The 27,893-nt window shown below is 42.2% G+C and overlaps 1 long non-coding RNA gene across 1 annotated transcript; it reads left to right on the top strand.

Moving 5' to 3' along the window:
* Positions 1-26,171, top strand: LOC137455161 (uncharacterized). Its single transcript, XR_010990779.1, has 3 exons — positions 1-103; positions 296-384; positions 25,761-26,171. It is a non-coding gene; the product is annotated as an uncharacterized lncRNA (long non-coding RNA).
* The last annotated feature ends 1,722 nt before the right edge of the window (positions 26,172-27,893 follow it).

Genomic DNA, 27,893 nt, shown 5'->3' with positions numbered 1-27,893 from the left:
TCGGCAACAAATTACCATCTTGCTCCTCTGGATCATGCTGCAATCCTCAGGCAAGGGAGCCCACCAGGAATTCCCCCCTACAGCTTCTGGGAAAAGCAACTAGGTGTGTGATGCCTCCTGCTGTACTTCCTTTGCAGAAAATGTGTGCTTCCCACTTGCCTTTTTTTTTCCTCCCATAGTTCAGACCATTTTTGTATTAGGCTACTGGGAGACATCCTGTGGCCAGCTTAGTGAAAACAAAAAGCAATAAAGGAAAGTAACCTGTGGAAGCACTAAGCTTTGTCACTTTCCTTAGGCATCTAATGAGACCTAATGTTCAGAAGAGCATTGAATAAGTTCTCCCATGACTCTTCCAGCTTCCTTTCTAGCAGACAGTGATGACAAGTGAGTATCTGCTTTTCAAAGTAATTTTTAAAAGAAATTGAAGATGCTGTCCCATGCTTAATGGTTATTTCAAAGTGAGACAATTAGTCAATCTAATTAAATTGATACATATAATTTTTTTATCTGCTAGTCTTTCCCGAGCATAGCTGGACAGAAATATCACAAGCTTGTGATCTACATACACAACCTACAATGATTTTTTACCTGTCAGAAATGGTTTTCTTTAAAATTCCAGATGGTTTAATTCTTCTGAAGTATCTTTTTACCTCTGTTTTGGGTGTCTGATTGAGAGATGCTGAATGGTTCAGATTTTCAAAGGTGCAAGCATCTGATTTTTCAGGAACAAAAAGTCAGGCTCATTTGAGAAGCCTTTGTTTTGAAAGACAAATTCACTGAGTTTTCCATAGAAGGCAGCATGGGCTTAATGTGGACATAGTACAAAACCTCGCAGAGTTCATTAGGTTGGAGAGAACTATACATAAAAACCCTCCAAAATTGATTGAAATGTAATTTATTTCCTTCTGACTTATTCTATCAGATGTCAAACTTTCTTATAACAAGAAAATATTTATTTTGGCAGAAGACTCTGTAGTGTGTCTCCCTTCTGTAAAAATGTCAATGCTGCCTCAGCATCACTGAGGGCTCAGAGGAGCAAAGGTAGACAGCAAGCAGCCTGAGAGTTGCAATGTCCACAAGGGTAAACAGCCATTTTGAGCACCAACAAATGGTCCCTCATGAAGAGGAGGGAGAATTCCTACAAGAACTAGGCCAGGTCCCCACATTATCTGCCCCATCTTATGATTTCTCCACTAGTAGAAAATATCAAAGAAGTCTGAGATGTCCCCTTAGGTGGTTTTAAACATCAACTTTCTGCTTTCTGGTGGACACCCAGACTAGTTTGTAAGGTGTATAATGCTTGACAATGGACCAAATGTCATCCCAAGATAGAAAAGGATGTTATGGAAAGGAATGGTAGTGTTTATCCTTGAATAATAAAAAAAAATGTATCAGAAAGCAGCTGTTTTAACTTTCTGTAAGCCTGAACTTTCAAATAAGGATATACCAGGGACCATACAGGAAATGGCATAGAAAAGTAGTGGAGTGGTAGCAGGTTCGATATAGTCTAGTGGAGAAAGTGTGGAGTGTAATTGTTCTGTTTGAGATATGGTAATTGTTGTGCTGTAATCATCTTTCAGCTATATATACACTTGTTTCCTGGTAACTTTAGAGACAGAGTTTCATTAATGTTCTTCATCTAATGATTTTGCATGCATAGGTGTTGGTTTTGGGCATGTGATTACTCAGCATTGGGCATGTGATTACTCAGCATTGGGCATGTGATTACTCAGCAGTGGTACCAGAAAGTTGGGGGGTGTTTCTGTTTCTCTGTCTTCCTATGTTTGTGTTGTGAGTTGTGTGAATACTTGGTTTTCTCAGCCAAAAAAAAAAAAAAAACAACCAAAATTAATATCAGATTAAGAAGCTTTACATGACTGTACCAAGAACTTAGCCTTGTAGCCTATCTGTCACAGTGCCTATGTGACTTCAGCGGTAATGCTCAGAGAAAGCACAAGAGAGTATGTGAACAGTGATCTATCCTTCCCTGCTTTTCTGAGGTGGAGGTTGAATTAAGATGCCTATTTTTTAAATTATTATTGTTATTAATTCTTACCAGTGGACCTGAATTTCTCTAATGACTTTTTGACTTTGTCTACACTTTTGGCCTGGCATTGCAGCCTGTGACAATATAATTATGCACTATGCAAAGAAATACCTGCTCTCTCCTCCTAATCTGACACCTGATAATTTCAGTGGGTGCCCTGTAGTTTTTGTGTGGTGCCATGCAGTGGGTAATCATTACCTTGTCACCTCGTTGGCACCATGCATTGTTTGTAGCCTGGCTCGTTTGTCTTTTCCCAACCTGAAGACTCCTTATCTGTTTGATATTCTCTTATACAAAACTGTTTGTTGCTTCAGAGCATCCTCACTGCCTTCATCTCTGCTTTTCAAATTTCACCCACCCTGAGGAAAAAGGATCAGACTGCTTGAAAAGACTTATCCGGCAAGGACAGGTTTTTGTCAAAATGTGAATAGATTATATTTTTATTTGTTTCTGGACAGGTCTGATAAAATCACATGCTTTGAGTCACAAAGTAGGAGAGGTGGTAGTGATGTTCCTTATATATATACACATCTCAATTGTGAGGATTGTGAAAGGAATGAAATCTGAGTTTCTGCCTACCTTTGAGAATGGAACTAGTGCCTGAGCTATAGACTGGTCTGGGCAAAATCTGTCTTGTTTTAGCTGCTCAGGCATGGGAGTAGGGACTGAACCCAAACCATTTTTCACTTCCCAGGCGTGCGCCTTTAGCACTTGATTAGGGAAATAATTCCTTGCTCATGTGCTTCTTTGCATGCCTTTGCTACGAACAGCAAATTATCAAATGCCCTTAATGGCTATCGGTTTATTTCCTTGCATAAATTTGGGCTGATGTCCTTCAGGGCACAAGAATTCAGAATCCTAGTGACGCAGGGCTGTTTTATCAAACCACTGCTGTTGCTGGGGATACAGCTGTGACTTACTGAGCTGATAGTGCTGGAAGCAGCTGTTCGGGAGCAGGACCTTTGTGATAAAACAGTCAAGGCACTGGCCTTGCTTTGACTACTCAGAACAATTTCCTTGGAAGTTGAGGAGGATTCATTGCTGGAGCTCAGCCCAGCTGCCCACACATTTCTTCCAGCAAAGGTGCCTTTCAATGATCAAAGACAGGACAAATGTTTCTTACACAAGATATAGGTAGCAGCGTGCCTGGTAGCTTGGAACTTTCTCTTCAGCTTGAAAACTAAAGATATAATTTTGGCTGAGTGTGAAGTTCCTGGTTCAAGCAACACATAGCTTCTGTGATATTTCTGGCATTAGTGCTGAGCCCTCCCCATCCTTCTCCCTGTTGTTGGGACCCTCCCTCCAGACTTCTGGAAACACAACCACAGAGGTCCCTTACAACAAAGAAGAAAAAACACCTTTTCAACCTGCTGTCAACAAAGTGCATGTGGTCTATTTTGACTGTAACAAGCCTCTTAGGTAGGTGTAATTAGAGGCAGCATTGCTGACTTGCATTAGGCTGAATTAGATGTGGATTGGTAGGCAGCTCCAACTCTAGCCAGTACCTCTCCCACATGGCTCTTACTTCCCTGGAAATATTGAGCAGCAACAGTCAGTGCTGCTTTCTGGCCTCCTGTAGGCCTGGAGGTTTTCACAAAGTGCCTATGCTTGATTGCAGTTTGCCTCACTAACAAAGAGCTGTTTCTGTATTAGCATGCTTGTGTGATCCCTTCTTACTCTAGCCAGCATGGGAGATGCTACATCCTCCAGTTCCACTTGTTCTCCCAATATCTAATAACAAGATGATAAACATAAATCAGTGTTTGCAGCATGAAAAAGTGAGAAACCCCCCTTTGTTGGCAGCTGCCTTTCCACTTCAGAAAAGGTTTGCGTTTGTGTTTAAAAGAGCAAGCTTGTCTGTGCACCCAGCCACCAATGCAATGTCACAGGTTGTCTGGGGACACAACATTTGACCTGTATGTGACTCAGGGTTCATCTGCGGTGCAAGAGAAGCTAGCTGAGGTTTGCACATCACACTAACACATGCTGTCTGGACATAGTGATTCATATCTCTGCATCTGCTCTACTGTCTCTAACTTGGCAGATGCATGTAGACAATGTTGCAAGGTGTATGTTGCTCTTTTCCTCTGCTAAGAAAATCTGTGCTAAAATAATATGGATCTGGGTGGGGTATAGGTGAGCAGTGTGAGCTGGTCTGGAATCAGTGCTCTGAAGAAACACCTGAAAGGCAGTATGCTGAGCTTGTCAAAATTGCTTCCTGTATTACTTCCATTATTAGTAAAAGCCACTGCTAATTCAGACATTTAAAATATATTCCTTCCCACTCAATCTGTTTCAAAAAGAGAAACTGAAGCAAGAGCACTTCAGGGATAAGACTGATAGCTCAGGCATAGCCATGTCAAAATCATGTTGCCAGCTATTGTGTGCTATTGTTTCAGCCTTCAAAAGTATTTTCTCTTATTTCAGGTACACACAGAGATTAATCCTGGTGAATTTTGGAGGCTGATGTAGACGTGTCATAGGAGTACAGCTGTTGTGTGGTCCTGCTGTGACAAAAGGGGAAGAGCCCTATTTGCAGGACAAGTCAGATAGTACATGGGTTGAATCACTCTTTGAAGATGCTTGTTTTCCCCCATCTTGTATATATTTATAGCAAAGGAAGCCATGTTCCTGATATAATTGCTCTGGTGAGGTGGTCATGGTCCTGCTGTTGCAGTGAGCCCTGTGCTAAAGCAAGCACTGAAATATGCACTGAGAGCACCCAGAGCTGCATGGCATTTAAACGAAAGGAAAAGGTAATAAAGCAGTATCCATTTGAAGATGACAGATTGATTTGCTTACCTAACATGCTGGCATTGAGCTCCATGTAACAGATAAAGTAACTGCTGCAGTATTACCCGATGTGGAATAAAATGGTTCTTGTGATGTTAGTTTATCTCCCAGTTAATACAGTGACAGGGAAACAATCCATGAAAAACCTGGCACTCAGATGAACACCAGAGCTGGAACAAGGGAGAGGGAGGGTGAGAAGAGGGTGAAGGAATAAAGCAGAAAAAAAGGAACGTGGCAAGTGGAGGGAAAAAAAAGCTTTCTATGTTTCAACAGTAATGAGCCTTTGATTCAGGTTGCTCATGTGATGAAATCATTCCCACAAGGACCCTACCTGAGATGTCTTTACTTTTTGTCTGTTTGAGCTCATGATAAACACTTACATGAGATTTTTTTTTTTTTTTTGTCCCCTAGAGAAACAGAATGGAGAGCAGAATGATTTTTATTGATCCAGAAAGTCAAACTACAGAGGACATTAAAAAGCATAGTAGAAAAAGTTTAAAACCTCCACTGAGAGTATCTTACTCTGTTTTGTTTTATCTGGGCAGACGAGAAAGCTGCTTTCTTATTTTATTTTTTTTTTTATTTTTTTTTTTTTTTTGGTAAAAGTTGCCACTTAGAAAATAAAATACAGCAGTTTGGAGAAAGTCAGGACGCTGCACCAAAACATTCAGCCAGAGTGTCCCAGCACTGTCCCTTTCTTAAAGGCACAGCCTCAAACGGCCACAGCATGGACAAAAGCTTACCAGATGGAGAAAACCTGATATCCTATCCCTTCCCCCGCCCCCCCCAAATATTTCTTGGTCTATGTAATTTTGGTTTTACCAATGGTATTTTCCCATGGCTATAATCCTAAGAAAATATATATAGTATATATAGTAAGTAGTAGAAAAAAAATAATTATCAGCTACTGTGAAGACATTACGTAAGAAAGTAAGCTATACTTACTTACCTGACTGTAGTGCATCCCAGAGTCCGAATGCTACAGCAGAGACATGGCAGGAACATTGTTACTGTGATGTTTTTAGTTTGTGCACTAAAGCAAATGATACTAAAGGCTGGGAAAAAAAAATAAATCGCAATATTAGTTGAACTGCCAGTTTTAAATAAAATTTAGCTGTGAGGAGGGGAGAAGTGTTCTGGATTACAAGATCAGGGGCAGCTGTGTTCCAGAAAGCCTTTCTCCATCGCTTCAACCTATGCAGCCTTGCAGGTGATTAATTTCTGAAGTGACTAAAAATTCTGATGTAAGTAGGTCAGTGAAAGCAGGAATACAAGATGACTATTTATATTAAAGGACAATGTAGTAAGACTGGGAAGCAATAGCATCTGTATCACATATAACCTGATAATAACATTACCTTTGGGATAGTTACACATACGAGTACTCCTTTACACCAGTAATTCAACTACTGCCTTGTAGCAATGTAATTACCCTGCTTTCTCTTTGAAGGCTAGCTGCAGTTTCAATTAATTTACATTCTAAAGAAATATAATTTTTTAATAACAAAAAAGAAGAAGAACAGAAAGCCTTCTTTAGGTCTTAGCAGGACTGAAGATCTCTGCTAGGCCAATGCTGGCCTGAAAATTGTAGACAAAGGTAATACTTCTAAAAAGAGCTAAGTGGACAATTTAAGTCCTCTGATCCACAGAATCAGCAAAACCTGCTGCAGACAGCTGTGCAGACACCCACCCAGTCAGAGTTTTGTGGGAGGACAAAACATTCCCAGCTGCTAGCCTGGATTTAGCCTTCTCTCAGGGGTGTTTGTTGTACAGCTGCTTTTGACTGGATACTTGAAAATTGGTGGTGGGGAAGAGCATCCAACCACTAGCTGATAATAAACTGCAAGGATTGCTGTCTGTTGGAGACACGAGCTCTGCCTTCCATTATCAGGTTGCTGAACACCTGACATGTGTAATTGGCTTCTCTCCTTAAAGTGCCAAGAGTTCTAGTAATGAGAACGTAAATGATCCAGTTCAGCATGGATTTCGATGCTGTGCACCCAAGGCAGCCTGGGCAAGAAATATGTATTCTGAATGGATTAGGGAAATACGTTGAGCAGGTGCCTGTTTGGCAAAGGCTGTGCATTCTGGAAGCAGGAGGGTCTGTGGAAAAAATGCAAATGGAAAATATGTGGAACATGTCAGGAGTGTAAGTGGCTGTATATAAAAGCTGCAAATCTTTTTTACCTAACATGAGCCATACAGAAACTGGTGTCTAGTCTAATCAAATTCTTTATCATCCCACCATGGATCTATGTCACTCCATCTGAACATGCCCATCTTCCCCTCCAGTTGTAGTGGGATTGTGGCAGAGTAGATAACACTGGAGAGAAACCTTAAGATAGCTCAAGTTAGGTGACATGAATTAGGACTACATCCCAGAAGTCAAATTAATGCTATTATATATAGCTAGAATTCTGATACTCCCAAAACTGCTGTAGCTCTTTCAAGAGGTTTCTTGGATGTGTATGGAAGGAGTCCATCAGTTCCCAGACTGCATCAAAATAATTTACACAGAGGCTGCGCAGAAAGCTGAGCTCTCTGGAGATCTGCTAAAATGCTCAATTTCTTCCATTGTAACATTTCCAGGTGTAAAAATAAGGCATGTCCACTGAGACATGATAACCTCAATAACCCACCAGTCTGAACTGTTCTTACTGCAGTCTCATTGTTCTCTTAACAAAGTTTTTCCATGTTTGTGGAATGAGCTTGTAATGCATCATTTTCAATGGTGTCTTTAGAACAGGCCCTCTGTGTCCACTTACTGCAGTTGTATTAAAGTGGAGACAATTTTATGTAAGCAAGAGTAAAATCTAGGCAAGAATGGTATCCCTGAGTCTGAACTGTATTTAGCACTAACTCTTTGCAGGCTCTGTTTTTCACTCTGTCAGTAACAGATGTGCTGTTTGCAGTGTATGGCCGAACAAATCTATTTTCAAATGTCTCCTTGACTGCTTCACAATCTGTTCCTTTCCATTGATAGTACAATAAGCTGCTCAGATAGGAGAAGTATGGAAGATGGGAACAAACCTGACCTTACTCATTTGGGTGGGGGACATGGGGGGAAGAAAGAAAGAAAAGAAAAAGGCTTGGGTTCTTTTTATTAATTCATGAATAAGTCAAATCAGAAAATCTAGGTTTGTAATTTCTGGCTCCAGAACAGTAATAAATATTAGCTTTTACTAGTGGAGAATTCTCTTATGACTACTTAGTTATATACATTATTTGTTTAAATTCTACCCATGTCAGAAATGCCTTTTTCAGCAAGCACATGGAGTCTTTCTCAAGATCTCAAGGCATTGCAACATTTAAAACCATGTAGCACAAGTACATGTATTAATTCTCACTTAGCAAAATTATAATTAATCATTTTTTTTCCACTCTGAAAATAAATAAACAGATTTTAAAGTTGGTAATCAAATGAGTCATTGAGATTGGCAAGAACAGCATGCAGTGCTTAGAAAAATGGAAAATAATTGTTTCCAAAGAAGGCTAACATTTAAGAGACAAGGTTAGTTCCAAGGAATACCTGTGGCTTATCTGAATGGGATTTTATTATAGTCCATTCAATGCTAAATTCTGTCACAGTGAAAACCTTGTGAAGGAGTTTTTAGAGAGCAATGGAAACTTCTGAAGCACAACACTCCATGAAATTCCCAAAGCCATCCAGGTGGCTGCTTCAATAATTTGTTTAAGACAAAAAAAAAGTAATAACCAGGAAACAGGCTGAAGGTATCATACTTATCCCAAAATAAAACACGAGATTTTTTCTGTTATTAAATGTCTGAATTTTAAACTTCACAATTAGTGCTTCACCATTGGTACTGATTTCTGGGGATAGAGCTTAGAGTGGGGTACAGTATTTCCACAAGAGCCCAGAATAAACAAGTATAAATCAGTTTTGCTCCATTGCTTTCAGCTAAGTATGTTGGTTAATGCCAGGCAAGGGTGTAGCTAACTTCATTAACCTACAAATGCAAGTACATGTTTGTTCACCTGGACTAATTCCTGAGGACAAAGTGGGTGTGTTTTTGAAAGCAAACTCAGTGTGCCCAGGGTTGGTCCCTGACCCTGAGATCACCTGGTGTGAAACAGTCTATGTCCATTCCAATAAACTCTCTTATCTGTCCAAACTGGGTGAACTCACAGAGTTGCCTCTTGGGACTTGTGTGCTAAGGCCTGAATTATGGCCAAGAATACCATGGGGGTGTATTTCTTGGCCCCAGCCAGGAGTATGGCAGCACTGGTCTGAGAATCTAGTTAGTGAGTATTGATCTAGCCCGTGGCCCTTCAGAGACTATACACACTGGACGTTGTGCTGCACCTCTCAGGAGATAACATGGAAAAGGATGTTTCTTGACCTTGCCTAGTACAAACATGCCTGAGTTGCAGCTCAGGCTTTTTTCTGACATTTGAGACCATGATCAAAATGCATGTGATGGGTTGGCCCTGGCTAGCAGCCAAACTCCCATCCAGCTGCTTGGCTCCCACCTTCAGCAGGACAGGGCACAAAGAAAATAGGAGAAGAGGAGTGAATAAGTTCGTGGGTGAAGAAAAAGACATTTGATGTCTCCTCAGCTATTTCTCACACTTTTTGTTCCCTCTTTCTCTGCTTGCCTGGCATCTCCTCCCCTTTCTTAAATGCCTTATCCAGAGGCACCAGCTGGTTGGCTGAAGGGCTCAGCTGTATCTTGCAGAGGGTCTGTTTAAGTTGGCCTGAATTAGCTGTGTCTGGCGCAGGGCAAACTCTGGCCTCTTCTCACAGAGGCTTCCCTGCAGCATCTCCCTCTGCCAAAATGTTGCCATGGATACCCAAGTCAGTGTCCTGGAAGGGGAATGGCAAGAAAATCTTGGTCTGGAGCACACTGTCCAACCTCTGAATGTGACTGGTGCGGCTGTGCTTAAAAGTCCATGAGATGAAACTAAGGGATTGTTTGTAAAATTATATTTGCCTTTTCGATTGGAAATTACTTTTCCTCCCTGCCATGTTAACAATATGCAAACGGTGATTCTGAGGAGTTTGGTCAAACACAGAAGTATTATGGCCAGCAGAAGACAGTTTTCCTATGCGAGATTTCAAACTCTGGCTCTAGACCATAAAGGCAACAGTTCTGGGCCCCTCAATTTAAAAAAGATATTGAGACACTTGAATGTGTCCAGAGAAGGGCAATGAGGCTGGGGAGAGGTCTTGAGCACAAGCCCTATGCGGAGAGGCTGAGGGAGCTGGGATTGTTTAGCTTGGAGAAGAGGAGGCTCAGGGGAGACCTTACTGCTGTCTACAACTACCTGAAAGGAGGTTGTAGCCAGGTGGGGGTTGGTCTCTTCTTTCAGGCAATCAGTGGCAGAACAAGAGGACACAGTCTCGAGCTGTGAAGTTTAGGCTCAAGGTGAGGAGAAAGTTCTTCCCAGAAAGAGTAATTGGCCATTGGAATGTGCTGCCCAGGGAGGTGGTGGAACCACGGTCCCTGGAGGTGTTCAAAAAAGCATTGGACATGGCACTTGAAGCCATGGTTTAGTTAGTCCTGAGGTGTTGGGTGATAGGTTGGACTTGATGATCTCTGAGATCTTTTCCAACCTTATTGATTCTGTGATGCTCTCAGCATGTCAACTCAAAGAAAACACCAGCCTATTTTTGCCATACATGAAGTGACTGTAAACAAAGAGAACATGAACCACATATACAGTTCATGGTTGTTTGGTGGGTTTTTTTTTTAAGCTTGTGTATGGCAAGTTGTTAACTAGGAGGAAAGTGCCTGATACAAGGTTTTGAGCAAATTTAACCATTGATCTCAAAACTACTAACAATTATTTACCTATGTCACCTATGAGACAGAAGAGGTCCTTAGATCATTTGATGTAGTTTCCGATGTGTCACAGACAATTATGCTCTATATTGATACTCTATGTTGAAGTGGTAATAGTTTGTTTATGAACATATCTTTTGTTTTCCACTAAAAGTCAAGTTTGAGAGCATGTAGACTTAATGTGGAAATCCCAGATGATGAAGAGTAAACCTTTTAATTTGGTAGTTTGTTTCAAATAAGTCTATAGTTGATCTACCTCCTTGCTTGCCTCCCTTCCCTGTGTCACTTTCTTCATCCCTTCTTGCCTCCCTCCTCTTCCTCCTCTCTTTCACTTCCTTATGTTACTTCTTTTAACTATTGGTTCTTGGTATGTTTTCTCTGCTGGAATGAAAAACTGTTACAACTTACGTGTTTTCTTTCTGCTGAGAGTATTTACTGGATCACTCTTTGGTTTTCACTTTGGTAAACCAGGAGAGATTGAGCTTGTTATCTGTGTCACTCCAGCTCTCAGAAAATTTAGTTTGTCTTCTCCAGTTTGGCATGTGTGTTTTGTAAAACAGGCCCCAAACCACACACAGAATTTCAGTCTTCCCTCAGCAATACCTATAGCTCTTAATTAGTTTACTAATCCTTTTCCACCTTCTGTTAGCTAAGGTTTTTTATTGTTGTTTTTGCTACAGCTGTGGTTTACCATACCTTCAGACTTTCCTTGCATCCATTGCCCTGTTTGGTAGGTCTTATCTTCCCCTCCTTCTTCTAGAAAGGAGGAATATCCTTTGCCTATCCCAGTTTCTTTGAATGGGCTCAAATTACTATGCAATCAGAGGGTTTTGTCTGCTCTGTTCTCCATTACTGTTTACCACTTTTTCAGTCTTTGTCCCTAGAATTACAATTTACTCCCTGACCACTTGTGAAAACAAAGTCCTGGTTAGTGACATTTTCCCACAGTCACTGACTCTGTTGGCAGTGATATTTTCCACAGAGTTCACTTTCTACCTTACTGCATTTATGTTCTATAGTGACAATATTTAGATTAGTGTAATACAGTATTAATTCAGCAGATCTATAAAAGTCAAAGATAACTGTGGAGCTATGACACACTTAATCAAAGTTTTAATATAATTTCTGAAGTAACTTAGGTTTATTTGACAAGTGCTATTTCCCTAAACCCACACTGACAAGGGTTTATTGCATTCCTATACTTTTAATCTTTTTAAAATCGAACCGATGAAAAATGATATTTGCTGATACCAGAAGGAGGGTAAAAGAAAGACGCTTACAGAAGGAGGGAGGTGGCTTCTTACAATACAGGAATGAGGGCAACATGGCACTGATGGTTTAGTATGGTAAAACACAGCCATACTATTTAGCAGCGCCTGTTCTGGTTTGTTTTGCTACCTGCAAGGAAAGCCTGAAGTCTCCAGATCAAAGAAGGTGGGAACACAATAGTGAGAGGTTTTCATTCCAAGTGTCCAAAATAGTGGAATAAAAAAGCAGAGTCAACCCATTATCTCCAATTGTTTATTCAAGTAAATAAAAGGTTAAACAAAAAAAGATGAGATGAGCATAACCCTAGTTCACAGGATCAAGATGCTTATTGCCATCCCCCAAAGGCCATGTTTGCTAAATAAGACACATTGAAATTGGGAGTAATGAGCGAAATTTTATGTGCTGCATGCTGGGTCTAATAATGAAAACATGGGTGGCAGGGCCTATCCACATTTGTGAGGTTGTAAATATCTGTGACAGGAGAGCAGATGGATTACAAGGATCAAGCTTTACTGTGATGAGTGCCACAATTACTATCTTGAGGGTTCCGGGACCCACGGCGACAACACTGCACCTTTAGAAGGCTGGGATCTCACCTGCTCAGACAGCCAGAACCTACCTACCATGTCTTTCCTGAATATAACTTTTTTGTTTGTTTTGTTTTGTTCTCCCCCCCCAAATTCCTTGTCTTTTTCCTTCTCTTTTCTTATCTGGTTGTTTATGCCTTCTCTTTAATGGAAGCCTGGTGCAGCTGTCTAAGCTCAACTCCTTTGCAATGTTGTTCTAAGCCTACGTCCAAAAAGGCAACTGAAAGGAAAACTTTAAACAACCTGATGCTTGTATACATCTGTGACTGATAAGGCAATATATGCATCTGTCATTCTTCAGCAGAGTTACACCAGCAGCAGAAGCTGCATTTGTTAGCTCTTTTGTGTGACTTTCTCTTATTTGTGCTCAGGAAAGCCAGATCAGACTCCAGCAAGAAAAAAACCCAAAATTTCTCTCAGTTCATCTCTAAGCTTTTTTCCCCTTTCCCCTTCTCCACTCTCTCTGCCATGTTCTGACAATGGCTTTTATCTTTAGTACCATCTAAAGTGTTGCTAAATGGAGAAAGAGTTGGTCCTTTATATATTTTTTTTTCTGAAGTTGAAAGGAAGGGTAAAGGATAATTCTTAAATGAAAGCCTCTGTTGATTATTTAAGTGCTCAACTGGGTGGTTGGTTTTGGTAGTTTGTTTTTTTTTCTTTCATCCTTAGTTTAAAAGTTTTAGTGGTGCTATCCTGCCATAGGAAAAAATCCCCATGAAATCTCTGCACTTCAAACATCTGTTTATCTTTATAGATCTTAGAATCATAGAATTGTTAGGGTTGGAAGTGACCTCAAGGATCATCTAGTTCCAACCCCTCTGCCACGGGCAGGGATACCTCACACTAGATCAGGTTGCTCAGAGCCACATCCAGTCTGGCCTTAAAAATATAGAGAGACAGGTTCATTTAGTATCTTTGTACACTGGACCAGGTAAGATTCAGGTAATGAACATGGCTTATTTTTATTGAGATCTCTCTGGCTTACTGCCTGAGAAGCTGAAAGACTTTTTCATAAATGGTGAAGTCACAGAATAGTTCAGGTTGGAAAGGATCTTCAAAGATCATCTGGTTTCACCACTGTTGCCCTGGAAAGAGACATAGAATCATAGATTATTTTTTTTTTTTTTTGGTTGGAAAAGACCTCTAAGATCAAATCCAACCAGTGGCCATTGCCATTAAACTGCATCCCAAAGTGCTGTGTTTCTTGAACACCTCAAGGGACAGTGACTCATCTTTCACTAGATCAGGTTGCTCAGAGCCCGATCTGAGATGACGTTGAAGACTTCCAGTGATGGGGCAAGCACAGCCTCTCTGGGCAGCCTATGCCAGTGTCTCACCACATGTATGAAAAATAAGCTTTGTTCAGAGGTTTAGTGAGTTATCTTCTTCACAGCAGATCTGGGCAATATAGGACTTCTTGGCCTTCAAAATGCCACAGTTAGGCTTTCATCTAACTATTGTAGAGGGCAGCTGTCTCAGGGCCAGATCATCTTTTATGCCTTGTGCACTACGCTGGAGAATTTGGGAGGAGAAAAGGATGTGTGCAAAATAAAGTACAAAATCATAGAAATGTGGAAAAGTTCTTCTTTCTCCACTCTAGACTGGTCTCATCCCTATCTAAAGAAGGACAGCAGATGCCACCACTGCAAGAATAGCCCTCTGAATTCAACAGGGGTCTTCTCACAGCTCCATCATGGGTATCATTATGGTTCACTGAGCCATTACATGAACACACAGCAACAATCTGATTTTCCATCCAGCCCTCTTGTACTGTCAGGCAATTTTTTTTTTCTCTTTGACAATTCTCTAATGTAAAACATTCATACTGCAATTGGCTGCCAGCTTCTAAGACACCAGTCTGGAGACAAACAATGAAAATGCTTCTGGGTATATCCACTTTACAATACCACACATGACTTTGGTGAGCCTCTATTTCACAGTCTATTGCCATAGCAAATGCAGCACTGAAAGTGGCATAACTAGCTCAGAGTAGTAATGAGAGAGAGTAAGCAGTGCTGATCGGAACAGGGTGAGTTGGGCATGATGCCATGCTGTGTGTGGGTTCAAACTAGTGCCCTCTAATGATTCACCTTTATAGAGACATGAGGTTGTACTCAAATGAGTAACCTGTCTTCAGATCATGGACCACACAGATGCTCATCCTAATGGTCCTTTTAAAAAATTAAGAGTAGCAGAAAATTGAAGAAATATTTTACCAGGCTTCAGAAAAATAAGAAGTTGTCACAAATAGTTGCAGTATAGCTTAAAGCAGTATCGGTTTGTTGGAGAAGACCCAGGACCTCCCACATTTTCAATTCAAATTTCTACAAGAGAAATATAGAAATGAAGTGTCTCTTATTAAAACTTATCACTGGCTATGTCTAGAACCTCTTGACCTTCAAAAGCCTTGAAGGAACCTGAATGCCACAGCTGCGCAGTTTCCCATGTATATCTCTCAAGAAGGCTGTTCTTCGTGTGGTTTCCTGGGAACATCTTTCTGGATGCTCTGACCTGGTTCTTCTGGCTTACGGTGAAACTGAAATTTTCCCAGTGCTGGAGGGTAACTTTGTGGGTTAGGACATCCTCTTGCCTCATGCTGGCTTTTCAGAATCTCATTTTCATTGACTATGGAATACAGACCATATAACAGAAGTGAAGTATTTCACTTTATATGTTCTTTATTGTTTCATTACAGTCTTAATTCTATTTCTTTATTTGTTGTATTCCTTTTATTTATTTGTTTGTTTGTTTTCCTGTCATCCAATTACAGCTGTGTTTGGGTGGCTGCCATTCGAGGTATGCTGAGAGAGCTGGCGGATGTGCTAGCTAGGCCACTCTCCATCATTTTCCTCCAGTCCTGGCTCACAGGTGAGGTCCCAGATGACTGGAAACTGGCCAACGTGGTCCCCATCCACAAGAAGGGTCGGATGGAGGAACCTGGAAACTACAGGCCAGTCAGCCTGACCTCAGTGCCAGGGAAAGTGATGGAGCAGATTATCCTGGCAGCAATAACTGCACACCTGAAGGATGGCCAAGGGCTCAGGTCCAGCCAACATGGATTCAGGAAGGGCAGATCCTGCCTCTCCAACCTGAGCTCTTTCTATGATCAGGTGACCCGCCTGGTGGATGTGGGGAGGCTGTGGATGTGGTCTACCTAGACTTCAGCAAGGCCTTTGACACCGTCCCCCACAGCAAACTGCTGACTAAGCTGTCAGCCTGTGGATTGGACCATTACACTCTGTGCTGGGTTAGGAACTGGCTGGAGGGCCAGGCCCAGAGAGTGGTCGTGAATGGTGCCACATCCAGCTGGAGGCCAGTCACCAGTGGTGTCCCCCAGGGATCAGTGCTGGGCCCTGTCCTCTTCAACATATTCGTTGATGATCTGGATGAAGGGGTAGAGTCAGTCATCAGCAAGTTTGCAGATGACACAAAGTTAGGGGCAGATGTTAGTCAGTTAGAGGGTAGAAAGGCTCTGCAGAGGGACCTCGACCGACTGGACAGATGGGCAGAGTCCAATGGGATGGCTTTCAACAAGTCCAAGTGCCGAGTGCTGCACTTTGGCTACGGCAATCCCATGCAGAGCTATAGGCTGGGGTCGGAGTGGCTGGAGAGCTCCCAAACAGAGAGGGACCTGGGGGTGCTGATCGACAGCCACCTGAATATGAGCCAGCAGTGTGCCCAGGTGGCCAGGAGGGCCAATAGCATTCTGGCCTGCATTAGGAATAGTGTGGCCAGCAGGAGCAGGGAGGTCATAGTGCCCCTGTACTCTGCTCTGGTTAGGCCGCACCTTGAGTACTGTGTCCAGTTCTGGGCCCCTCAGTTTAAGAAGGACATCGAAACACTTGAGCGTGTCCAGAGAAGGGCAACAAGGCTGGTGAGAGGCCTTGAACGCAAGCCCTATGAGGAGAGGCTGAGGGAGCTGGGATTGTTTAGCCTGGAGAAGAGGAGGCTCAGTGTTGACCTCATTGCCCTCTACAACTACCTGAAAGGTGGTTGTAGCCAGGAGGGGGTTGGCCTCTTCTCCCAGGCAACCAGCACCAGAACAAGGGGACACAGTCTCAAGCTGCGCCAGGGAAGGCTCAGACTCGAGGTGAGGAGGAAGTTCTTCACCGAGCGAGTCATTCGGCATTGGAACCGGTTGCCCAGGGAGGTGGTTGAGTCATCGACCCTGGAGGTGTTCAAGGGGAGATTGGACGTGGCACTTGGTGCCATGGTCTAGTCATGGGGTCTGTGTTGATGGGTTGGACTCGATGATCCTCGAGGTCCTTTCCAACCTAAGTGATACTGTGATACTGTGATACTGTTTTTTGCTCTTTCAAGGACATCAGAAATCTACTAGAGCCCAACAACTCTGAATCTGCTCTGCATAGGGCATTAAAATAGGAAGTATATGGAATCTAACTTCAAGTTTGGGTTCTTAGTGAAGCTGTCCTTTAAGTTTAATTGGTGCCCTAGAGGAACATGAAGGCCAGCTCTGAGGACTGAAGTAACCAACCTTTGGAGTTAACTTCCCTAACCACATGTGAAACCTCTATTGTGATTTCAAAGGCTCATTAAGTATTAGATATAGAGCATGCCAGAAGTGATTCTGCAGTTAATAAAAATGTTCATCCATTTAAATACTCAGACTGTAGCCTCATTACAGCTGTATTGCATGAAACATTATTTGCAGAGAAGAGTTCTTAATCATCCACTTCAGTAAAATTTATAAGGAAACCAGCTTTAGTGAGTGAGTTAATTTCAAAGAATAACATGTTTGGTCTTGTATTATTCTTTCACAGCTGAAAATCAAAGTGTTTTGAAAATTATTCTGAAAGAGCAGAAAATTATAAGCAACATTGAGTGAATGACTTGTAACTGCCCTTTTGCAAGAGAGGAAAACAGAGAATTCACAAAACAGATCCTGCCTCCAGACACACCCCTCCACCCCAATCCCCATGCAGGAATCAAACACCACAAAACTTGATGGAATAAGATTTCAGAGAGACTTTCAAACCTTCCAGATGTAAGATGTTGTCCTTTTAACCAAGAGACAGTGTTGACATTGCTGATATGAGATGGCAAATATATTTTTAACTCTCTCTGTGGTCTTCTGTGCTGCTGTAAACAATACACCTAATAATAGCAGAAATCAAGTCTTTGATGCTGTTACTGGTGGGGGTGGGGTGGGCAGATTTCAGATGACTGGTGTTAGTAACAGATATTTTTACATTAGTATGTATAGATTTGTAGACTTGAAAAGAAATCTTTTGATTTTTTAAACAGTGTGGGTTTGGGAGTACTGTCCAAACACAATGATGTGTTCTGGCCACAGGCTTATCTTGGGACTTCATGACATTGATATTTGCCCATGCCTGTTTCCTGTTGTCCTCCTGCCATGCCCCACTGTGAAAAGTCTGGCTCTATGTTTCTGATGATTTCTCATTAGCTAATGGGGGGGCAGCTGTTTGGTCTGCCTGAAACCAGTCTGGACAAGCCTGTCTCCCTCAGTCTCCACTCCCAGGGCATGTGATCCAGCACTCAACCATGGTGAGGTAACAGAATCACAGAATGGATTGGGTTGGAAGGAACCTTAAAGATCATCTAGTTCAAACACCCCTGCCATGGACAGGGACACCTTCCACCAGACTAGGTTGCTCAAAGCCACATCCAGACTGGCCTTGAACACTTCTGGGGATGGGTCATCAATGGCCTCTCTGAGCAACTTGTTCCAGGGCCTAGAACTGGTCTTCAGGGGCTTTGTGCTGGAGAAGGAGATGGAGGTGAAGATTTTTTTCTTTTACCACAGTCATAGCATAGGACTGGAAGAAATACCCACTGGATTTGGATCTGTTTTCTAGCACAGGTGGTCTATATTCTGTCATGACACTTGCTATATGCACCAGTATGGTGGCCTACAAAGATGGTACAAAGGAGCAGGTGTGTGGGGTGCACTGAGAAACAGGATTGGGACAGTGGAGATGCCTTTCAGAGCCACTGGCTTGGTGGGCATGTGACTGGGCAAACGTATCCTCTTCCAGTAAATCACCTCTGAGGGGAGAAGGCAAGCAACACAGCATGCTCCAGCTCTGAAGAGTCATTAGTGCATCAAGCTCCTTGTACTGATTCCGATGAAGAATGTGTTTGACTTGAGTTGCACAGTATCTGCTTTAAAAATTCATGTTTCCTTTTTCTCTTTGCCCTTGGTAGCAATGCTGTGCTGTTTGAAAAATGACTCACCTCTTTGTGAAGCTGCTTTATATTCAAATGGCTAAACTACTGCTTTTAACCAATGTTTTGTTGAAAGATTCCCCCTGGCCTCTTTTGGGGCCTTGCAGATATGTTTATGTGTCCCATCAAAGAGCACAAAGAAAATGTTTTGAGATAGTTCTTGTCAAAAAAGGCGGAGGCGAACTTTACTCCAACACAAAAGGTGAGTCAGGATGTGAGAGCCCAGATGTGCAGAGGTCAACCTGTTCTGGTGAGCCCAAATAGGCTGTGGGTCCTCTTTATGCTAGGTGTGAATAAAGACGAAGAAAAGCTCTGCTGATACGGTACAACCCACCACACTAAGCTCATTCGTGATATAGTTGTTCTCTTTCTCATTTATGTGTTGACTAAGTATGTACATTTGCAGTAAAATTCAGAGGGAAAGAAGGTTTCCCCTTGGTTTTCCAGTGACCATATCTGATCAAGGACTGTTAATATCGATCATCACAATCTAATTCAAAACAGAGAGCAAAACTCAGGCATGTTAAAGCTTTGGTAAAAATCATCAAAACTTACCATTATGGGCAAAACTTTATGGTTGGCTGCTTGGTTTAAAAATTCCTGAGAGCTTTCCACATGAAAGTTTTATTAAAGACATGTTGTCTTAAATATAGTTATACAACACTTCCTTCTCATATATATAGTTACATATATATTTATTTATCTGTAAAGTCAAATTTCCTTGCCAATGTTAAATGACATTTTAGATTATTTAATGGGAAAAAATTCTTTAAAGTATCATACAATCCTTCATACCACTTTTATTGCTCTTTAAAAAAAATTTTCTATTTTTAAAAATCATCTTATATTTCATTCAGTTAAACAAAATGCTTTCTATTCACAGAAAATCCCCAAAGCCAAAGCCAGAAGGACCAGTCAGCTTCACTGAGATAGCTCATTCCTATCATCAGGTCTGTGTGTGTGTGGCAGTTTAGGCTGGGTGCCTCCTGCTTCTGCCACATCAGTTACACCTTTGGTGCCCCAGGTGTCCAGCCCAGTGGGTGGACACAGGAAGCTGAGTATTTTATTCCTATAATGTCCTGCTCCCTATAAATCCATCTGCAAGGTCTCACACTTCATCTTTCTTCCCTCGCTGCTCCCATGGGAGATGCTCTCTATGTGGTAATGGAAGGGGAGTTATCTCAAGGCCTCTTGGGCCTGGCTAGGCCTAATGCCAGGAGGAGAAGGGGGAAGTGTAGTCTCAGATCTGGCCAGCTGAGATTAGCCTAACAGTGTGGGGGGAGGGGGTGTGGGGGGAGAGAGCCCTGTGGATTTTGGGTGTACCCTCAGGTAGGGAGAAGGGGAGTGCTGGGAGGTTTCTGGGTATGCTATAAGGGATTCTATATGCTTTGGGATCTCTTTTGTCACTATGCTTGTAGCTCTCTGTAAAACACTCACTGCTTTTCCATTTAAACCTTCCATCACTTCTGCAATCCATTTGTCTGAGTCTCATTTTTAATGCCCCAGTGGGAGGCAAGGGAGGATCTGCCTTCAAACTGCGACAGTGCGGAAACATTTTATCTGATCATAACAAGTTTTTCACCATGGAAATATAAATATTTCCATGTCCAGCTTGAGAATACCAGTTTGGTATTCTGAAACACCAGCTTGGTACTGTGAGCTGGGGCAAGGCTGCCCTTGCTGCCTGGGTAGCTCTGTCTTGGTGCACTCATTTGGCCTTTGGGATCGGGACGGTGCAGAACAAAGGGCACAGGTTCTCTCACTGCTGTGTCCTGGAGCATGGAAATGCTCAGGCCTGGCTGTGGTGTGTGGTGATGAGTTTTGTTGGGGCAGCGCAAGCTGGCTTTGCAGATGTCAGCCCAGTACATCTGAACCCTGTAAGTGGGACTGGGAGAAGGGGCTAGTGCAGCGCTTTAACCCCTCTTGCTGCCATGACGCTGTGTATCCTGCAGACTTTTGCTTACAGCCGAGGCACAGGCAGGACCCATTCTTGTAAGGAGTCATTTACACAACGCTGGGCAGGTAGAGTAAGCTATAGCACAAGAATTAGAGGTGTGACTTCCTTGGTTCAGGAAGGGGTGCCCATTCTGGTTAAACATCAGCCTAACAAGGAGAACAGGGCAGCCATGGCCCTGGACGCTGCAGTGGGACTGCAGATGCAGCCAGGAAAGAGCTCCCCTCATCTGCATCTGACACTGAGCTCTGTGCCGTGTGTGGCTATGCCCATCTGGCAGTCTCCTGGGAGTACACACATCACCTGCACATGTATGTCCATGTCTGTGAGGGCATTTTTGGCAATTGCAAATGGTACCAAAGTTAGAAGCTTGTTACAGGGTTAGTAGTTGTATAGCGCCCACATGTATAAGATGGATGAGACTGTGCTGAGAAACACTAAAACCCAGCCTCACATCACCTTAGTTTGCAGACTGTGAGTTGGGCAAACTTCTTTTCAACAAGTAGTTGCATATATTTAAGTGCAGGCAGGAGTTTTTATTTGAATGCTGTATTTTCAACACGGCTCACCCCTGCCAGTCAGATTTTTCTTGTCCTATCCAAACCTTGTGTCAGAATTCTTGTCTCTACAAAGCCATGGAAAATTGTCAGTTGGGAGATGATAGCAATTTAGCTGGATCAGTTTTCATTTTTCTGGATGTAGCACACTGCCAGCAGGTTACATTTTGGGGCCAGGATCTGGAGTCTTGAGTTTTGTTCCGAGCTGTGCTGTTAACTTGTTCTCTAACCTTAGGCAAGTGTTTGATTTTTTTCTATTGCATCAACATATACAGGATGCCACCTCACAGGGCTTAATTACTGTTTGTAAAACATTTCAGGATTTTTGGGTGAAGACAGAAGTGATTCCACATACATAGTAGTCAATTGCATCTAATGGCCAGGCCTAGGGCAATGGCATCAAACTGATGTATGGACTTCTCGGTTTCCTGTTCTCCTTACTTTTAGCCACCTCTGTCAACCTCCAGTTTTCTGTCCTGTGCTGATCATGTTAAAGCACTAATTGTATTGATTTTAGAGTAAATATAATTGATTTTAGAGTAAATATCCTGGAGACTGCAGGAGAGATCCAGAGTCAATTTAAATCACCAGGGACCTCCTATGTGCTTTGGTGGATCCAAGGTGAGCAGGGGCAACATTTGCAGCTTAGTAATAGCCAGATGAATGCTCAAACTATGTCAATACATAAGGCTATGCTGAAAAGACAAGGGAATGTGTATGAACTTGATCTAATCCATTCATGCTTAGCAGCTTGAGCTCATTTATTTGTTCATTACAGGCACAGGTGATATGGCTGACAGGTAGATACAAGCCAGGTAATTCTCAAATACCATGATGTCCAGATTCACACAACAGAATCTGGCTTCTTCCTTGGTTTGAACAATAAATGGAGGTGAAAAAGATTGTGTTCCTGGTTATGTGAAACATCTTTAGTGAACTTAAAATAAATTACCACCAGATGAAACAGGTTTTTGCTTAATGAATAGTACCTCAAACAGCAACATGTCACATTCTGGGATCTTAGATACAAGAGAAATATCCACTAGTTCTAATGAGAACAGAGTTCAACCCACCAAATCAAACAAAAAGATTCAGGAAGAAGTGCCAGTGAAAATTCAAAATGTCTGGGTTTGTTATCAAGAACTGCATATGTAATTTTTCTGTGCATGTAGATGGCCTATAACAGAGCCCAACTCTACACTGCTAGAATAACAGATACATTTACAGTGACCTCTGTGGAGAGCCTTCTAAACAGAGAAGTTGGAAAAAACATAACTATGACATTCATCTCTTGTGTAGCATGATATGGCTGTGAACATGACTTACCTCTGTGGTGCCAGCATTCATCAGTGAAGCTAAAAATGTTTCATAGCTCTAAGAAAGAAAGAAAAAGGGGGCAGGAAATGTATTTCCGTAACATTTTAATATGTGTCTGTACCACATTTCTGCAGGAGTACCACAGTGGTCAGATCTATAAAAGTGCAGTTACCTCATGGATGATCCATTTATGCACTCAAATGTTCTAATATAGCTACCAATATACATGCCAACAGTTCTCAGACCCTCTGGTAACTGCAAAGAGTAGGTATGAACTGGATTATAAGATGCTTTTTAGATAAGGTTCTCTTTATATTTCCAGAGTTCTGAGTTAATTTTGATTGTCAAAGTTTCTTTATTTCTCATAGTTTTGTTCTGACTTTTTACACTCTGAAGTAGGATTTCAACAAGCTGTATTTCATTTAGGTGCTCCTAACTATTAGCCCTGTAGGCCTCCTCTGTCTCTGGTCCCATACTCGGGAGCCGAGAGTACCATGATGGGTGCCTGAGCGTGTATGGCAGTGACCTAGTGACATCTCTGCAGCCACAACATTGGATGCAGATGGCTGGACCACACTTGACAAAGGTCTGCTTATTGTGCCATGTGCATGGCCGGCCATACAGCTGCAGTTTTGCTCTTTCAGTGCTGGAGCAGGTTCAGTTCAGCAATGTTGCCCACACCATGTCCTGGTGTGGTTCATGTCAGGCTCAGATCCTTGGCAATGGAAAGATGATGGAAATCTTGGATGCATGTTCCCATTTTGCCATCTAATGACTGTCCCACCTGAGAGCTAGCCTGCCTTTTGGCTTCCTGCATGTCAGCAAGGCAGAAAATGGTGCATTCACAATGGTCCCAACCAGGAAGAGCAATCCTGGGCATCTGCCATCACTCAGAACAGCTCCTTCTGGTCTTGAGAACTATGTGCCTATGGTGGCAGCCATAATCTTCCTGAAAGCTTAGCAAGGTGCAGTGATCAGATTCTATCTTTGGCTCTCTGGCTGAGGCCTTACAGTTAATTCATCTGTCTTTGGGTTTGTCACTTGTGGGAGAGAGGCTAAACCTAGCATCCTTCCCCAGCAGATGGTTTACAGAAAGTTTTTGGCTGTGGACATGCCATTTGGTCATCTGTAGTGAAAGAGATTTTCTGATGAGACTGTGAAATCACACATTAGAGAGCAACTGGAGTTAAATAAGAGCTAAGCAAGCTTCAGTTTTGAACATTCAATCAGCTACCCAGATAACCACATCAGCCATTAACACAAACAATCCACAAACCTTAGCTGGCTCAACTAGTGGGCCAGTGGCTGGCAGACCAGTTCAAGGGCATGCAGGGCACATTTGAATCATATAATCATAGAATCAGCCAGGGTGGAAGAGACCTCCAAGATCATCCAGTCCAACCTATCACCCAGCCCTAATCCAATCAACTAGACCATGGCATTAAGTGCCTCATCCAGTCTTTCCTTGAAGATCTCGTGGAGTCACCATCACTGGGGGTGTTCAGGAGGAGACTTGATAGGGTGCTTGGTTGCATGGTTTAGTTGGTTGGGTGGTGTTGGATGATAGGTTGGACACGATGATCTTGAAGGTCTCTTCCAACCTGGTCTGGTCTGGTCTGGTCTGGTCTGTCTATGCTATGCTATGCTATGCTATGCTATGCTATCTCCAGGGACGGCGACTCCACCACCTTCCAGGCAGCCCATTCCAATGGCAATGCAAGCCCACCTGGCAATCCTGCATCTTACCCCAAGCAGCACATGGATGCAGGCTCACAAAGAGAATTTGCTTGAAAGTTTAAAATGAGTAATTCAGCATTCCTTTGGTTTTTGAATTTTAACTACTGCAGAATGTGTGTCCTGCCACATTACTTCAACCTTGAAATGAAGTACAAATATATGTGATTTGGACTCTAAATATTTAAAGGCAGAATCTAATCTTAGATACGTTGTGTATGCTGTCATCTTGAAAAACCCGATAAAGAGAGACAATGATGGACAGCACAGATTGAAATTAAATTCAAGTTCTGTAGCAAAAAAACCTTGCCTTGCTAAATCACATGAATGATTAACCACAAAGAAACTTATGCATGAGCTACAGCAGTGCTGAAGTGGTCTTTGTTGTCATTGTCTTCGTTAACTTCAGAAAAGAGTCAAAATGCATCTCACAGGGAAAAGATGTCACCTCCTCCTTCACCTCTTTTCTCTCAGAGATGCAGCTAAATTATTAACATTTTCCAGTTAAATGGCAAACAAAATGTTTATAATCTTCATTTCACTGGGAAGAAAGATAAAATCACAACTATAACCTAAATCAAAAGCTATAATAGCACTTGGGCAGTTACAGGCTCTTACTATACATAGCCAGGTCAAAGCAATCAGTGCCGGAATCTTTACACACAGTGAACAAAAACATAACTCGACACAGCTCTCTATCAAATATTATTGTAAGAGGAGTAAGTGCACGAGGGTATGACCCTATTAAATACCAAACCTGTAGCTTCAAAATAGCACAGAACCCAGATGGATGATCTCATCTTGAACAGTAATGTGCCAGAATACTAATAGAAGATTGCAAATGCTCCAAGTGCACAAGGAAAGAAAAATAAGACATGTTAAAATAAAGGGTGAAATATATCTTGATGGCTGAGCAGAATGAAGGATGCTAGACCTGCTGCTACCTAAACTGATGGTGGTCTTTCTGTTCCCTTAGCTGGATGTAAAGGCCTCAGTAGGAGACTTGTGGATATCGTAAGTGTACAGCAGCCTCACAAGACAAACTTTATTTCACTAAAACCAGCAATGAGGCTAACCACTCACATCAAGCAAACAAGATGTGGGTATTTAGCCTCATATAAAGGCTAAGTGATGTTAACATCTGTGTGGCTTTCTAGTTTGGCTGATTGTAGTGCAGCCATCTGTCTAGGGTAGAGTGCTGCAAACTTTAAATGGAGCTTAGGTCAACTCAGAAAGGCTGTTTGTACACCAGATATGAATAGTACGGTACGCAACTAGTGGGTGTTTATTAATAAACCAAACGCGACTTAGACAAATGGAAATGGTTTATATTTTAATAAGGCTGTCTGATCTAGTATGAAAAAAATCCACTTCTAGCATTTTCCAGTGAGCTGAACCTGGGAGGGCCTGAGTACCCATGGGGGGCTTCATCCCTGAAAAGTCCATGACTAATCCAGACAGTGATTGTTTCCTTCCTTGGGATTTCAGAGCAAGATGGTGTTGTGGTCCAGCAAGTGTCACCAAAACACAAGGTGAAAACCCACATGAAGGGGATCATATGAAGGAGGATAAGGAAACCAGCCAGATCCACAATAATAAAATTCCAAATAGCATCCTGGAAGCAGTTTTACAAATGTGAGCATTGCCATGGACCCAGATGCAGCTGCAGGAAACATGGATTTTGGTTTGGTTTATATCCCATGGATTGGCATCCAGGCTCTGCAACTGGCAAGAATTGCTGAATAGGAGCATAGCCACAGGAGAGGAAAGATTAGGGGTATCAAAGGAATACATTTTTCATTTCACTCCTTTCTTATTACAGTAGATTAAAAGAAAAGAGAGTTTTGTTCAACATTCAATTTTGAGGAAAATTAAATAAGCCCAAAACATTGTTCAGAATTAGAGCACCGAATAAAGGATTTCAAAAACACAGTATGTGGTTCGTGGTGGGATTTTTATTTCCTTTTAAGACAAGCCATATACATGAGTCTAAGAGCTATTGTCCTCTGTCTCACTGAAGAAATAGTTTCTTTCTGAAGTGCTCAATCTGTTAAGACACAGAGGTGCTTTAAAAGCTTAAAAAAAGAAGGCAAGCACACAAACTCTCTTCTGGTTCAAATGACAATTACATTAAAAGCAGCAGAGAAGCAGGAATACGTGGGTAAATGAAATAGCTTTTGATTGCCTGGCTATGAATGATAGTAGGATTTGTCCTTTTTGGGAGTGAGATGTGGCAGGAAGCAGTATGCACCGGCAAGACAAAAGTCAGCCCTGAATGACTGGCACAACAGCAGGGATCTTACGTGGAGTAGATGGCTCCTATAAGTCTGCACAGGAGAAACCACTTTCTTCTCTAATGCTTCTTGCCACTGAGCCATTAGGGGACATAATGATGAGTCTGGAAAGTCTCTTTGCCTTCTCTTCTGCCAGGATTCTCAATATCAAAACCTTGAAAATCTCTTTGCCTTCTCTTCTGCTGGGATTCTCAATATCAAAACCTTCCATCCTCACTTTTAGGCCCCGTTGAGACAAAAGATAACAAAAGAGAAAGGCTGAAAGACCGACTCTAATTGACAATTCCACCTTCTGAATTCACCGTGCATTGACTTAAGATTTCTCAAAATGAAAAAGATGGAAACACAGATTAGGTAAGCACAGAGCTTGTGTGCTGCCATCATTAATCTCCAGGGAATCCCTTGCTCCACACAGATATGGCAAAGTAGACCTCTAAAAGGAGGAGCTTGCATAATGGACAACCTAGAAAGCTTTGGGTGCTGAGCTTGACTTCATTGAGATGGGAATAAGGGATGAAAGCAAGTCACGAGGACTATGGTACTGAGATTTCCAGTGCAACAACTGTTGTGACTTGAAATGCCAAACAACAAGGCTTGAAAACCAGGAACGGTAAAGGCCTAGTCACAAAATCTTCTCAGAGCTGTTAAATCCAGGACACTTGAAATTCAAACTTAGAGATATTTCAAATCTATACAGCTGTCTAAAAATCCCCCCATGTTACAACAGTTGGGGAATTTGTGAACTTAGAAATTCTGTTCTGAGTTCCCTGTAAATTTTTTGTGTGTATAGTGATAGTTCTTCTGGTCTTCAAAAGGTTGCTAGAAAGACCAAATGTACAGAGTATGTGTAAACACAGCTTAGACTGAGCAAGCTAAGAAACGTGTCCAGCACAGCAGCCTGCAGAAGGGAGAGGTTCAAATACAGCTATAGCAGACTGACCAGAGGAATCAACTTGAGCAAGACATATGCCTCACACATGCGAGCTCACTGAGGTTCCCTCCATCTTATGACATACAGAGAGTGACAAAAAGATCTAATAAGGTGTCAGAGGGTACTAAGGAATAGAGAGTAAGTTTCTCCCAGAGACCAAAACCTCAAGTTCCTGGTCTGTTGGGTGAATCACTCCATATTGGGCAAGCAGAGGCAGGGACTTGGTCCCATCCTGAGGTCTCTACCCACTTGTTTGCTGGTGAGGAGACAAGCAAACTCCCTGGAGAGGCTGAAATCAGCAATGGGATTGAGGCCTGCTGGTGGTGGTTGACAACTTGCCTCCACCTCTGAACTATGCTGGTAGATGTCCAATCAAGGGACGTTTGTTCACAGCAG

The sequence above is a fragment of the Melanerpes formicivorus genome, unplaced genomic scaffold (genome assembly GCF_026170545.1).
Source record: "Melanerpes formicivorus ecotype bairdi unplaced genomic scaffold, bMelFor1.0.p_v2 SCAF_3, whole genome shotgun sequence".
Taxonomy (NCBI): Eukaryota; Metazoa; Chordata; class Aves; order Piciformes; family Picidae; genus Melanerpes; species Melanerpes formicivorus.
Note: the sequence above shows the minus strand (reverse complement) of the source record. Positions and strands in the feature narration are given on the sequence as shown.